This window comes from Rhinopithecus roxellana, chromosome 12 (assembly GCF_007565055.1).
Source record: "Rhinopithecus roxellana isolate Shanxi Qingling chromosome 12, ASM756505v1, whole genome shotgun sequence".
Classification (NCBI taxonomy): domain Eukaryota; kingdom Metazoa; phylum Chordata; class Mammalia; order Primates; family Cercopithecidae; genus Rhinopithecus; species Rhinopithecus roxellana.
Window position 1 is genome coordinate 53,566,593 of NC_044560.1, and position 16,465 is coordinate 53,583,057.

Below are 16,465 nucleotides of genomic sequence, written 5' to 3' on the forward strand. Positions count from 1 at the left end.
GGGTGCTGCCCTCACAAAGCTGGCAACAGTCCGGGAGGGAGGGCAGCTAACATCGATTGAAGGCATTCTCTCTGCTGGGCACATATATGTTACTGTATTAACATCTCGGAATAACCCTAGCAGGTGTGTATTGTTATTCCTACTCTAAAGTAGTGAAACTGGGACCTGAGATCATACAGCTCTTAAATGATGATGCTGGATTCAAATTCAGTTCCATTTTTCCAGGCTGTACTTGCTTCATGCTTGGCCAGGCCTCCTATAATACTGGGGGGAAGCAGTAGGCTCCAAAAGAGCACCACTACCTCCAGCTGAGTGGTCTGGGGAGGCTTCCTGGAAGAGAAGGCATTTCTGAAGTGGGCCTGAAGCCAGTCAGGATTTGGACATTCGATCCCATCACATTTGCACACACATGTGTGGACACACACACTCTCACACTCACAAACACGTGTGTGCACACTCACATACACAAACACACGTACACAGTCACACTCACACATTCACACACGTGCACACACTCACACACATACACACAAACACGTGCACACACACGTGCACACACTCATGCATGAGCACACTCACACCCACTCTCTCACACACTCACTCACACACTCATTCACACACACTCACACATTTCTGTGTGGACTCAGGGTGGCCTGCGGCCACTGGCCAGGCTGGAAGAATGTATGTACACACTCAAAAGAGAGCTGTTATTTTAGTGCTGGCGACACTCCAGCCGTGAAAGTGGGGGGTCCCAGCACAGTTATTATTTCTTTTTCCACCAGCAGAAAACATCTGTCCAGTGAAAATTATATTCACTAAGAGATCAGCAGCATACCTGCCAGGAGCCCCAAGCCCTCCCCTCCCAGCCTTCCCGTCAGCAGAGGCACAGCCAGTGCTCCAGTGGGGTCAACTGTGCATCTGCAGGCTCTCGGCAGCCTGCGCTGGCAAGAAAGTGTGTGTCCTCTGACAGGACACCCTAAGAACTACTAAAATGGAGCTCAGGACTCTCATAAACAGAACTTGAACTCCACCTAAACAGTCCCTGGGTCACCCTTAGCTGGCACTTACTCGTAAGTCACCTAAACAGAATGCCATCCTCATTTGACAGAATTCAAAACATGGTAGGAGGAAAGAAGGGTAAAGAGTAATAAATTTTCAAAGACCCTAATATGTCCTAGCACTGTGAAAGCTGCCCCTCTTTCTCTCTCTGTCTCCAACAGACCACCCAGGCACTGGGGCCTTCTGCATACTCGCCCACTACTTTTTGGTGCCTACCGGAGATCAGAGAGGCAGCGTATTGTGATGGGCACGGCTCTGGTTTTGGAGTACTGAACCCAAGATCATGCAGGTAAACAGACAGGACTGAGACAGGATGCAGAGTGTGGGACTGCAAGGTATTTGTCCCTTACATCCTTACCCACAGTACTTCCCTACAGCAAGTAGTCCCGGTTGACTGTGATGTCAAGAATATTTATAGGTGCAGTGAAAAAATAAGCAGCATTTAGACTGGGAAAGGCTTTGAAAGCCAGCATAATGAATTTGAGCTTAATTCAGAAAGCACTAGGGAGCCACTGAAGGTTCTTGAGAGGGAGGGCTTATCAGGTTTGCATGTTGGAGATTCAAATATGATGCATTATAAAGGATACACACATAGAATCTGTAACACATAAAATCATTTTCAACTCTGGATTCCACATGGGTGCTAGTTTACAGAGAGATCCCCCCGAGACCAACCTGATCAGCAGACGTTCTGAATCATCCTTGTGAGGACTGTGGACAGGCAGCAGCCAGCCCACAGCTACAACCGATGGAGGCTGAAAGGACTGAGCACATACAAATTTGGGAAATACCCATGCCATGCCCCTCTCCCAGAAGCAGGACCCATATCTAGTTTGGAACAGATTTCCCTGAGAAAAGCAAAGAAAGGCACCTGGACCCTAGAACGTGCATGGCTCATGACCTGGAGCAATGTATGTCCCCTCTAGGACCTGTTTCACTCCTGTGTGGACCAGGCAGTCTAGACAAACATCATATTTGATCAGGTGCTCCTTATAAGAATAAGCAGGAGTCACACCCCTCCTCTAGGCCAGGCTTCATGTTAACTAAGTCATACCATCTCTCTTGTCCCTGGCTTTCATGGACTGGGATTTCCTGTGGGCAGGAGCCACGTCTGATGTATCTTCACGACCTCAGTGCACTAGGCATGGGCTCTGGAGTTATACACTGAGTTCAAGTTCAAACCCCCCGCCCCATCACTAGCCATGTGACTTTGGGCAAGTGACTTTACACTGTAGTCCCTCACTTTGTCTCTAAAATAGTAATAATAATTGCCTAACTTGTAGGCTGGTTGAGAGCAAATGACTTAAACCTTAAGGTACTTAGGGCAGATCAAGGCCAGGCACATGGTCAATAGCTGATAAGTGTTAGCTATTGGTAACATGAATTAGAGCCGTGTGTCAAGAGAGCTACTCTAAAGCACCAGTGAGAGTGCTGTGCAACCTTGGAAGGGGGCAGGAGGGAAGGTCTAGGCCCATCTTACAGGAGTGGAGGCATTCGATCCAGCAGAGCTCAAAGGCTGAAGTGTGCTTGAAGCCCAGGAGACTGGGACAGTGGAGCGCAGTGCATGGGGGAAAGCTAGATGGGTCCCAAGTTGTGGACGACATCACAAATGGACTAAGGATTTAGACCTCATCCAGAGGCAATGGGGTCCATCCTAGGGTTTTCAGTAGGGACTAACCTGATCAGACTTAGAGAGGTGACTCTAGAGCAAAAAGAATGACCTAGAAGGGACATCACAGTGGCAGTTAGGCCAGACCCACAAGGAGAGAGCTAACAGGGCTGGATGGGGCAATAATGGAGAGGAAGGAAGGAGAGGAGTCTCCAAGGCCCACGGACAGATCTCAGTGAGGAGGCAGGAGGAGTTCACGGGGTCTCTCAGCTCCCTTCAGTTCTGACATTCTGGGATTGTAGAATTCCTCCAAGACCCTCCACGTGGCGACAGCTGGGCAGCATGCACACTTTGAGGATCTTGTTCCAGTTCCTTGGAGCTCATGAAGCAAAAAGCTTCCCTGGGGGGAGTTTGGAAAGCTCTTCATTGGCTGTGCTGTTTCCTCCCATCTCTCTCCAAAAAGTCAGGGGAATTACAATCAAAGCTAGAGCCAGGCCTGGCCAGGGACAAGAAGGGGCGGAGGCCATTCTCTAAATCCAAGGGGATCTGCATCCCCACCAGATAGCTCCATGCTCTCAGCTTCCATCAATCACCCTCATGGCCTCCATCCCAACTGCGTGCAGCAATCTCTGCTGTAAACACTCTGTTTATTGCTCCAAGAGGTTCATCATACTTGGAGAGGCTCTGCCACAAAGCATGCTGGGACCTTGATGAGGCTGGACCAAGGGAGGATGAGGGAGCAGACTTAGGACTGGGTGATAAACAAGTAAGAGATGCTGTCCCTTCTGGAGAAAGTGTGCCAAAGGGAGCTGGTGTTTATTGAGAGCCTTCTCCTGGCTGGGTGCTTTGTAAGTATCCTCTCAATCCATCATCCCAACAACCCAGCAAGGGAGCTTTTGTTATTATCATTTTGCCCATGATAACATTGAAAATTAGAATGTTAAGTGATTTGCCTAATTTCTACAGGGATTCAATGACATGCATGGATTCTGACCCAAATTCATTAGCCTCCAAAACCTACGCATTCATTTATTTATTTTTTCATCCAACAAAAATACATCATGGGCCTATTATGTGCCAGGCACTGTATCAGAGACCAGAGATCCATGACACATACATTTCTCAGTTATTTCATGGGAGAGACAAACAATATCAAGATAATAAATGAACAAGATAACTCCAGGTGGTGATAAATTGTGAAGCGTATAAAATAAGGTGAGCCAATCTAGAGCCAGGTTGTTCAGATGTGGCCTAGATTCCAAATCTCGCCCATGGTCTTTGTGTGGAACTGAAAGCTAAGAATGGTTTTTATAGGTTTAAAGGGTTGTAAAACAAACAAAAGAAAATATGCAACATAGATAGTATATGTCTCACAAAGTCTAAAATATTTACTGTCTGAGCAGACAAAGGTTGTCAGCCCCTAGTCAAGAGACTGAAGGGGCATCCTTGGTAGTGGATGATGGAGAGGAAGGAGAGGAGGCTCCCAGGCCCACTGACAGGCCTCGGTGAGGAAGGAGGGCAAAGGGAGATTGGGAGGGTTACAGGGTCTGTCAGGGAAGAGACTCTATGTGGAGGTGATTTTGAACTGAGACCTAATGATGGAAAAGAACCACCAGCTGAAGAGACCCAGAGAATGAGAACCCCAGGTAGAAGGAACAGCAAATGAATGCACGAAGGCTTTGAGGTAGAAACCAGCTTAGCATGTTCAAGAAATAAAAAGAAGACCAATGTCCCTTGAGTACAGGAAACAAGAGGGAAAGTGCTGCCAGCTGAGCTCGGGGACAAGCAGGAAGCAGGTGACATAAGACTTTCTGGGCCAAGACGAAGAGTGTCCTTTCCACTAGGCCCGGCCCTGTGGTGTGGCAAAATCAAATGAGAATCTAGTGGATGTCAGTCTGGCTGGGGTGTCAGTGTGTCAGTATCACAATCTAGAGGTTCAAGGACAGTCATCAGAATCTGGGTGCAAGAGACACTTGAGTCAAACAGGTGGTAGCACCAACTCCCAGATGATGTGGTCCTTTACCTTAGGACCGTCCCTAGTGGTCAGAGGGTACCAGGACGATGCTCCAGGATGAACAGGGTTTCAGGAGCTTGGCAGGCTGTCAGGACTCTTGCCAAACAAACTGGGATTCAAGGCAGGGCTTGAGCTCCAACAGGAAATGGAGAAATAAATATGACAAACCACGAATGACAGATGATGTGATGGAGGTGATGGTTAAAAACAGAGACTTCCTGAGCATTTGGCTACCCTGGCCTTACTGCTCCACATCAAGCCCTGGGACCATGGCACATATACTGGCCTCCTGCCGACCGTGTGTGCCCTATCCTGGTCAGGCAGGACTCAGGAAATAAGTGGGGCCAATCCAGGGAGAGGAGAGCCACAGCGACTCCTCCTGGAAGGAGCTGGAGAGGTAGATGCTGGTAAAACTGTGCAGAAAGCAAGTTTACATGGCTAATTACTGCTTCATCCGTGGTATGGCCATCTGTGCAAGCACGCTACAGGGGGCTTATCCACATTCACAAGTAAATTCCCATATGATCTGCTTGCCCAATTCCTGGCCATGGGGAGGGGGAGAAGAGAATCATCTGTGTGGATCGACTGTAACATTTTGTACTTTGGTGACCACTTAGTTTAAAATGCCTGTTCTCCTAAGCGTGTCCCCAGGCAAAATGTGTACTGTAATTTGATTTTTTAAAAACAACTTTTATTGTTTTTTTTCTTATTATAAGAGCAACACATGTTCCTTTCAGGAAAATCAGAAAATACAGAGAAACCAAAAGGAAGAAAATAAAATCACTAATCCATCCACCCAGAGATAGTCATTAATGCCTCGATGTTTACTGTCCAAGCTTTTCTTTGTGCGTCGTTTATTACACAAATGTAACCCAAATATCCTCTGAGTCTCACCAATTGTGGGCTCATCTGAGGTATGACTAATGGTTACACTGCTGACTTGATGGCTTCTACCTGCCTGTTATCAGGTTCCCAACCACTTGTCAAGGGCCCTCCCCCATATCCCTGGACATCTTTAGGGGGCTCCACGCACTCTCCGATGCCAGTCCATCCCTTGCCTGGGCCTCTGTTCCTTCTCACCTGCAAGTTGCGCTTTTTGCTGCCCCCATTTGCCCCTCCCAGCTGGCCTGGGAGGTATAAATAGGGATTAAGCACCTACTAGATATGACATGCATCATAGCGGGAGCCACACTGTACTGAGTCTTGAAAGGGGGCACAAAGATTCAAGTTAATGTGGTTTGTGCCCTGAAGGGATTCACAGTCTAATGAGAGACAGGCACAGGCAGAGATGACCCTGATGTGAGACAGGGCATGTACTCCTTGTCATAAGTGGCCACAGGGAGTGTGCTTGGGCAACATGATGCTGGGTTCCAGGAAGGAAGAGGTAGCATTTTTCTTGGGCCAGCAGGATGGCTGGGATTGTATTCAGGAGGTAGGAGAGAGACAGACAAGTGAGCTAGCAGAAGGGTCAGGGTGTAGGTATGGGAGCTGGGAGGTGAGGGCCTGGAGAAAACACCCAGGGGCTTAATTGTGCAGAACAGAGAGAGTGAAAGGAGAGAGTGACAAGAAACAAATTTAGAAAAATGCACTGGAACCAGGTCACAAGGCAACTCAGTGCCACCGATGAGATCATGGTCAGAACAGGCAGAATGGAAAATTCAAGAGGAAAACTCAGTTTTAAGAGTACAGTCCTTAAATAATTGTTCTTGAAAATTAATTTGTTTCCACTAACTCATTATCCTTATGCCAAATATTATCATATGAGCATAGAAAATTACACTAAATACATTTTTATGCTCCTAAAGTTGACGATATTGATTTTGATCTGCAATGAATATTTAAAAATAAAATTCTATACTTTCAATCTACCCAATATTTGTGGTCATTTTTCCTCATTTAGGTAGAAAAGTCATGACTATTCAATGTCTATGTCTAGGCAAGGTGTACTCTTGGCATTTCAGCACACGCCCTTCCTTATTACTGTCCCACCTTGTAGCCTCTGCACCTGCTATTCCCACTGCCTGGAATGGCTTTTTCTCTTCCACTGCACCAACACCTATTCATCTTTCATATTTCAGCTTGAACATCACTTTCTTTGACTCTCCAATTCTGGGTTAGGTCTCCCTATCTACATTCCTGGGGTGGTCAGTCTTTCTCATTAACACTTATTAAAATTAAATAACTTAAGGGTACACTCGGATGTGAGGGTGATCTGGCTGTGACATCTGTCACCCCATTGATTGCCAGGGTTGATTTGGTTGACCTGGCTGGCTAGGCGGGTGTCCCCTTCCTCCCTCACCGCTCCATGTGAGTCCCTCCCAAAGCTGCACGCTCAAAGAGAATGACCATCTCCAGTAGAGGAGGACTAGCCTTTGGTCAAGGGCATACAAGTAGCTGCGCTCCCCTGCTAGAATCTGCAAACTTAATGGTACACCCATGCACACATGCTTAAATTCAAACAGTCAAGGCCTACATCTCCCACTTAAATGGAAGCTCAGTGAGGGCAGGAGCTTCTTGTGTCCGAAGTGTTTTTGCACGTAGAGACGATCATTAGGCATTTCTCAAGTGAATGAATGTCACTCCCTTTCCAATTATGGTTCCAAGAAGTTTTTGATAATTCCAAGATTAAAAAAAAAAAAAAGTGTTGTTTCAGAACAATTATCAGGTAAATTTTTACAACAATCATCCCTTTATTTTTATTTGTATTTGATTTTTCATAGTCTCCTTACTTCTAGAAAGAATTTAAAGGAAATTTATGTACAAGACAACAGACCTGAGAAGCTTTAAAATTTAAGAGGGCCTGTATTTGATGTATAAAGTGATTTAAATCCATAATCTCTGCCTAGACTGCCTGCGCAGGGCTAAAGCCCAGAAGATGCCTTTTCCTTATACTATTTGCAAATGTGCTTCTTCTTTAGGGTGGGCCTTCGGAGTAGTTCACCTTAAAGCTACACGAGGAAGGGACCAGGGCTTCATTAACACCAGGTGCGGTGTATAAAAAGCATGCTATCAGTTCAAATCTTTGGGATTAATTATTGCCTCAAAAGTCTTGCGAAGGGTTTATTATCCTCAGTTAGATGAAGAAACTTAGGCCCAGAAAAGTGAATGACTTTGCCCAAATCACAAACTGAAGAAATGGAACAAAAGTGGGCTTTTCTGGGGAACTAAAACTAAACACTTACTGCTCTCTGCTGCCTCCTATTGGTGTGAAGAAGAAAGAGCAAGCCTCTCTGAGTTTGCTCCAGAAACGAGCCCTATATTCCCATAGTGGGCGGGGGGCACTAGGCATCCTGGCATGCCTCCTCTGCCAGCTCGCCTTGCCTTTTGTCTCCCTGCCTTCCCACCCCACCAAATCCTCAGGATCCCTAATTGCTCCAGTTTACGGGCTAATAACCAGAATCCAAGAATTGGAGCAGTGGGTTCCAGAGCCAGCAGGGCCAGCGGTGCCAGGCTTGCTGGACATGCTGCGTGGCCTCTTCTTTTCAGCCCAGTGACTTGTCACCTGCCCTCTGAGTTCTAGGTGCAGCCCTGGGAGAGGACCAGAGATAGAGCTCAGCATTAATCCACATGTGTGTCTTCACAGAAGGGCTTCACTCCTGCACAATAGAGCCTGTTTCCTTCTCTTAGACAGAAGCAGGATATTAGTGGCTTCACTAGGACATTGTGAAATTGAAACAAGATTCTGAGTTAGGCGCTCAGAAAATGTCCACGTCCCTCGCTTCCCTTTCTGTTTTTGCTGGCAGTGTCGGCAATGACTGAAATATTGATTGCTCTCCTGCCCTGCTCCTTGGCAAGGGCCTTAAGGCTGATTTTCTGGTGGTGAAGTCATTGGATGCGGAGCCAGGAGGATGAGTAACTGCCTCTCTCCTGCTGAACTTCATCGTCTACAGGTGTCTGAGGCAGACGCAGCTCAGGCTCCTCAGCCCAGCCCCGAATCAGGCCCTCACACCCAGCACGTGCCATGAGCTAACAAAGCAATCACAGCCAATCGTGACTATAAATCCGCAGTGTTTATAAAGTCTTTGTGTACCTCTAAACTCAAATAACCCCAAGTCCCATGGGACTAGAGAAAACAAGCTACAATTGTTGTTCACTCATCAAAAGCGCATTCTTCAGAGGAATGAGGAGGCCAGGGCACAGATGTCGCTCAGTAAATCACCCAGTGGCAACTGGGGAATGGTTGCAATGGTGAAAAAAATCTGATCAAACAATGCTTTTACATGGGATGAAGGAGAGAGCAGGGCTTGAAACAAAGAAATCAGCCTGGACGGGACTAGAACCCAGAAGATTCCTTTTCTCTGTACTATTTACAGATGTGCTTCCTCTTTGGGGTGGGCATTCCAAGTGGTTGCCCTTAAAGCTACATGAAGAAGCGTCAGAGCTTCGTTAGCACCAGATTCAGTGAGTTATAAAAGCATGCTATCAGTTCAAATCTTTGGGATTAATTGTTCTTTTGGTGAAGATGGAGAAAAACAAGTTTGTTATCCAACCAAGAGATAGGGCCAACATGGCAAGGATAGGAGCAGGCTGGAGTTCAGAGAGCTCACCCCAGGCACCCTAGTTACCAGGTCTAAGGCAACAAGCCAGCTCAGAGACAGTATCCCCAGGTAAGCAGAGAGTGCTGAGTCCTGCTGGCGCTATGTAGGCTTGGCTCAGGGCCTCTTGGGGTGAAATTCTAGGGCACGGAGGGGGTGGGGATGTCAGAGAGGAACATCGAGAGAGCATCTGGTGACAAGATCAACCCCTTCATGAGTAAACTGAGGCCAAGAGCAGAGAAGAATAACAGCCAACCTTGCCATTCATTTGATTCATGTTACTCAAAATCAATGGACAATTGCAGGCCTCTTGAATTTCAGTGCAGTGCCATTTGTTCTGAGCTATTTACTCATAAGAATAGAATGTAAGGGTTGTTAGGGCCTGAATCGAATTCTGTGATGACAAATGTGTGAGCTGTATGATGCCAAATTGCCTCTACCCACTCATGTAGCTGGAGTTAGTATGTATCTACAGGTTTGTTTCTGCCCAAAAGGCTTTCCCAAACTCCTTCTGCTGAGCATACACAGCTCCTTGGTTTTCTTTTAAGAGAAAGAATGCACTACTTCATTCTGTGAAATCTAAGTGGGGCTGTTAGTCAGTCCTTTACCCACTTAGCCACAAGATTGAGGGCATGTGACCTGAATCTAATCAATCAAAATATTCTCTCCTGGCCACAGTGATTGGCTTGCATATGGGCAAGACCCAACATAGCCAAACCTAGCCAATCATAAACTACTCTAGGACTTGTCTACCAAAGTTAGCTGGGAGGCCAAGCTTAATAATCTTCATAATCTGAAAAGCCTTTGCTTCAAAACGAGACGTTTCAGTAGTTGAACTATCAACCACAAACCTAGAATGACTTTACAGCTGCTTGCTATCATAACTCACATTTGAAGAACCTGCTTATATGAAAGCCCATAAGAGAAAGGAAGAAATTGAACCTCCCAAAACTGGGTTCAAGACAACTTCGTAACTACAATGACTTTTTCAAAGAGTTATTATAGTAAAATAATTACATAACTTTGCCAAAGTTAATATATAGGTTAGAACCCTTTCTATCTTCAGAGCATATCCATTTCAATTAGGCTTTCAAGATGCTATATCACCTATCACAGAACCCCTTCACTTTCGTAACCACACCCTAATAATTGTTTTTTTAATGAGCTCATTAGTACTTTACATTATCTCCCTGATATTAACAACTAAACTCACACAAACACAATGGTATGAACTATTTTACCTGCTATTATCTTAATTTTAATTGCTCTTTCATCATTATGTATATTATATATAATAGATGAAATTATAACCCCTCCCTTACCATCAAAACTATAGGACACCAGTGATACCGAAGCTATGAATACACAGATTATGAAGACCTAAAGTTTGATTCCTACGTAATTCCTACAACAGACTTAAAACCAGGAGAACTGTGGCTACTTGAAGTTGATAATCAAGTAGTCCTCCCCATAGAAATATCAATTTGCATCAATTGCATCAGAAGATGTTCTATATTCATGAGCTGTACCATCATGAGACCTAAAGCCAGATGCTATCTCAGGACTTTTAAATCAGGCAGCCTTGACATCTACAAGGCCAGGTCTTTACCACGGTCAATTCCCAGAAATCTGTAGATCTAATCACAGCTTCATACCCATTGTTCTTGAACTGGTACCCCTAAAACACTTTGAAAATTGAGCAACATCTATATTATAATATCACTGTAGAGCTGACTAGCATTAACCTTTTAAGTTAAAGACTGAAAGTTATGATCCTTCCACTGAAATGCCCCAACTAGACACATCCACATGATCTATTACTATTATACCCATAATCCTATCACTTTTCATTTTATTTCAACTAAAAATTTCAAAATTCACCTATCCAACAAATCCAACACCAAAAACTTTTGAAACGCAGAAACATGAGACCCTTAGAGAAAAGAAGTTGAATTGGCTCACAGTTCTGCAGGCTTTACAGGAAACGTGTTGCTGGCATCTGCTTAGTTTCTAGAGAGGCCTTAGGAAACTTACAATCATGGTGGAAGGTAAAGGGGGAGCAGGCCTGTCACATGGCAAAAACGGGAGCAAGAGAGAGAGAATGGGATCGGGGGAGGGATGTGCCAAACACTTTTATATGACAAGATCTCAAGAGAACTCACTATGACAAAAGACAGCACCAAGCCGCAAGGGATCCACCCCCATGATCCAAAAACCTCCCACCAGGCCCCACCTCCAGCATTGGGGATTACAATTCAATATGGGATTTGGGCAGAGACAAATATCCAAACTATATCACTTGCTGTCCTGACTAATATTGTTAATCCCTCACAAAGTTCTTTACTCTAGAGCCCAGATATAGTCTCATGCTTCTCAACATAATGTTCCAAGTCATTGACATGTTGATATAATGAAACGAATTGGCCTTTGCAGATTCTAATCCAATGCTTTCATTTGGCAAATGAGGAGACAGAGGCACAGAGAAGGAAAAGGATTTGCACAAGATCATGGCCAACCAATGATAGAAATGGGTTCACACCCCTACTTGTCATTTGCTATGCCTTGATCAACCTGTGATCCAGCTAAAAGACCTGCCGCCAAAAATTGAACAATAGCTCATGCAAAGCTCTGCATCATGAGTCAGGATTTAGAACCTCTCCACTTAGTCCCCCAGCCCCTTAGCTGCATTCCTTTACAGGCTTGAAGTTGCTCAGAATCTCAATGTGAGATTTCATGTGCCCTGTCAGAACACAGTCTTTTTTTTCTGTGGGGGAGAGTGGGGGACAAGGTCTGACTCTGTCACCCAGGTTAGAGTGCAGTGGTGTAATTTTGCTCGCTGCAACCTCCGCCTCCTGGGCTCAAGCCATTCTCCCACCTCAGCCTCTCAAGTAGCTGGGATTACAGATGCATGCCACCACACCTGGCTAATTTTTGTATTTTTTGTAGAGATGAGGTTTTGCCATGTTGCCCAGGCTGGTCTCAAACTCCTGAGCTCAAGAGATCCATCTGCCTCTGTCTCCCAAAGTGCTGGGATTATAGGTGTGAGCCACCACATCCTCAGAACATAGTCTTGAGGGGGACTCTGAAGAAAGCTTCCTGTGTTGGCATTAAAGGAATAAAGAAAGGTCCATTTTATTTCCACTTTCCTTGTCAACAAGACCAGTTCCATGGAAGATTCTTCTCAAATGCATACTCATTCATCTAGCTCCCTCATGCTTCATGGCCTCAGAGCTGAATCCTTGATTCAGAGGTACTCTGACCTGAGGAGAATGTTCCTCTTCTTTAATTCAGGCACTATGCATTAGCTTTGGGGGCAACCATATATTAACTGCAAAGAAACAAATAGCAAGGAGGAAAAGCAATTGAAAGAAGCAAGAATTTTTAGCCTGAAAATGAGAAAATTCAGAGAAAGCATACTATTTTCATACTTTTGAAGGATTGTCATGGGTCAGGAAAATTTGATTTCTATAAGAGTCCAAGGAGAAGAATAAAAGTGAACCTCTAAGGAGACAGATGTATAGGTCTAGAAACTGAGGCTTTGAGAGTGTAAATGACTCACTTGCATCCACACAGCACATTGTTTACCAAAGAGGAACGTCAACTAAGACCTCCTAAAGAGTCAAATAGCTGGAGACAATTGGGTGACACAAACTTAGGTTCAAATCCAGTTGCCACTACTTCCTCCCTTGGGCGGAAATTCTCTGAACCTTCTCATCTACAAATACTAGTGCAAACCTGCTGGGGCTCTTAAAATCAAATGACACTCTGTGGATGATGTGTCTATCACGGGGCTCAGCTCATACTGACACTCAATCAGTCTTACTTCTCTCACCTTTCCCCTTTTCACACCACATCATCTCGTCTTGTCCTGTAATTTGAGCAGCACAAGATTCACTTTAACCCAGTGTCCAGAATAGGTTTTCTTGGTTTAATTGAAGGACAGTTACACTTAGCTCTTCCATTGCCTGGTCCCACAAGAGAATCAAGCCACAACAACATCAGCAGGAGGGTAGATGTTCAGAAAGCATCTGGCAGTACCGAAGAATATGGGAAAATAATGCTTCTGCCACACCCTGCACCTTACTGGCTGTCTCCATGAGCACCTCATCTATTACCTTCCTAACAAAAGCAATTGTCTGTTCCCTCCTGTCACCAAAGCTGGTGATCCATTTGCCTCAGCCATGCATGCCAAACTGAGTTCACAGAATATACTTTGCCAGATCCAACCTCCAAACCTTTGTCTGGACTCCTCTCTATGCCTGGATTTTTTTCCTCTTTTTCTATAAGGTAAACATCTTATCCATTCTTCAAAATTTAGGTGATTGCACATCATCTTCTGCAAACCCTTCCTGTGGTCTCCAGGCTTGTTAGTATTAGCTTTGTTTAAAATGAATTGAATTGCCACATACAAAAAACTCAATAAAAATTACCTTTTATCATCATTGCCAGCCCCATCATCACGGACTGGAGTGTTATCTGCCTTGGACGCATAGCTACAGAAGTCTAGAGAGCACTGGAATGGTAACTAAAGAGTGAGTACAGCAGGGTTCTCCCACTTTGGGAGGGGTGGGGGTTCTACAGTAATTTTATTCTAACAGAGAAACTAAGCTGCAATAAGTCTATATGATTAGAGCAGATGGTGGCTGTCTTTCCAAAGGGTGAAGCCTGAGTCCAGCGGGCAGCTCACGAAGCCCGGAATATCCTCTTTCCTGGCACTATCCTGCACCGCCTGACTCATGGTGTGAGATAGTGACTGTACAACCACATTCAATGAAGACTGGAAGCCTAACTGGGTAGAGGCAACAACCCAACAGGAGACAATTACACAATCGATGAAGAAGATGCGGAGATAAAGTGCTACTCTACTCTCCACTATTATTTGCCAAGAAAGCTGAGAGTATGGCATGAGCAGAAAATTATGTTCTTTGTTCTTAAATAAATCCCAATAGAAATGAGGTTATGAACAAACAAGCAGTAGAATGAGATGAACATCTAGGTTAGATAAAAATATGTGTGCATAAGGAAAAGAACAGCAATAACAAGAAAGAAGAGAGAGCCTTCTCTTTTACTTCAATAAGACAGGAAACAGCATCTTTTATTTTCCTTGCTGCAGGGGCTCATTCATTTTCATAAAGCACAGTTTCTGCAATATGATGTATTGATAAGGTTGCTTCATCATGGGAGGACAAACATGAGGCTGACTATTAATGCCAGAACTAGGTCTTCTCTCAAAGCCTCTAATGAGTGCCGTTTCTCATAAGGAACCCCTGACACCATACGACACTTCAGTTAAATCTTCTGAAATATTGCAAGGGCATGATTGACAAGGTTTTTTGGTGCTATGACTTTCTTGCACATGTAAACTCTTTCAGAAAACTTGGCCATAAAAGGTTGGGGAAGAGTTTGGCTTAGAGCCACAAAGTTCCAGATGCCAGTCATGGGTGCCTCTGCCCTGTGTCACCACATGTTCTTTTCTGAGAATCACAGTCACTGAGAGTTACACATTGTGGTTGAAAGAAATGATCCATTTACCACCATCCACCCTCCCTCATCCTCTGTGCAAAGCTCACAAGAGCAGAGGCTGAAAACAGAAAAGTTGTCTCTCTTCCCTCACACCAGGGACATTACTTGGTGACCTGGTAAATAGCATGGGCAAGGTAGCCCACGTTGCCAGAAGTGACCCCTGCCAAAGAGATGTGGCCATCCTTTGTCATCTAGATGGAAAATTCCTTGGTCAGCCACTCCATCTGTTCAGGCTTTAGCCCTGTGAAACAAAACTTGCCAACTTGGTCAGTGATGTGTTGCCAGTTGTGGGAGGAATCCTCCTTCTTGAGAGGAGGATTGTGGGAGAAGTCACTCTTCTTGAGGTTGAAAACCAGCTGAGTCCACATGCTAATGATGCAGTCGGCCATATTTTCACTTCTTGCAACCACTGTTTTTATAAATCTGGAGTTTTCAGAATGGTAGAGGCAATCCAGGCCTCAATGAGAGGAAAATTACAATACATGGGATGGATCAAGATTTTCAACTGTGACTCCACACTTTTGGCTTCGTTCACATCTTTGCAGATCATAGTAAAGTCTCCCACATGCTCACCGTAAGCCCATGTTTTGGCATATGATTGGCAGAGACAAATGTTAATGCCCTGTTTGATGAAGTGGCACACAGCCCCGGCATCCTTGTTACCATCACCTCTGGCAAAGCCTTGATAGGCCATGTCAAAGAACGTAGAGATTCTTTTTCTTCATCCCATTGCTATTTCCTTCCACTGCTCTGGACAAGGGTCCACTTCCATGGGATTATGGGCCCAGGCATGCAGGAGAAGAACACTTTGTGCTGGTATTTTTGAAACGTCCTCCATAGTGCTTGTGAAGTCAGAACCACAAGTCTTGGGGTCATAGTACTGATAAACTTGTAGCTGTGTGCCAGCATCCCTGAAGTGTGTGATTTCCCTAGGATAGTTCGGGCAGAAAGACATCTCAGCTGAACTTTAAAACTCTTTATAGAAAACTAGCTCTGATCCTTAAGGCCCCAGTTCCAGAAATAGCCTGCACAGTGACAAACTAGTCACTTTTCTACACTTCATTGTTCTTACCTAGGGCTACTCCTGCAGATGTCTTGCAAAATTCAGCCAGTACCCCAATGAGCATGTATTCCTTGTCCAAATATTTTGTGGCAGTCTGGGCCTCTGCCTTGCAGATGTTAGACAGCAGATAAAGCTTTCAGGTATTGTCCTGGTTGGCACCAACTCCCAGATTCACCTTTTTGCCATCAGTGTCCCTCTTAAAGGCTTTGGTGACTCCCAAGATAGGATCTGGACATCCCATCTCCACATGGGCCCACCAGGAGCTAGTCCTGTTGGAGGCTGCCATGGCAAGGCCCAGTTGGAAGGTAGTGGTAATCCAGGAGGGGATGCAACCTGAGTGCAGCAAGGCCATGGTGGATGGGTGGAGGGCAGTTGAGTAGCTGCAGAACAGAGTGGAGGGCAAGCGGGCCCCTCCCACTTTTTAAAAGCAGTCAGGACACTAACAGGGAAGGCAGGATGACCAGTTCAGAAGGCCGCACACAGGGACTTCCACTCCTGGGGTGAATGTACCAATATGTGGGGAAGGACCTAGGCTAACCAAGCCCATGATGTGTACACCTTGATGCCCTTAAATATACTGACAATGGAAATGGAACTCCTGAGGGAACCTGAAACCCCTATGCTCCCACTCTGGCTGACCTCCTGAATGATGTTTGATGAGC

General features: G+C 45.2%; 1 pseudogene; it reads right to left on the reverse strand.

Annotated features, from left to right (window-relative positions):
* Nucleotides 1–14,841: 14,841 nt before the first annotated feature.
* Nucleotides 14,842–16,155, reverse strand: LOC104669665 (annotated as a pseudogene).
* Nucleotides 16,156–16,465: the final 310 nt, after the last annotated feature.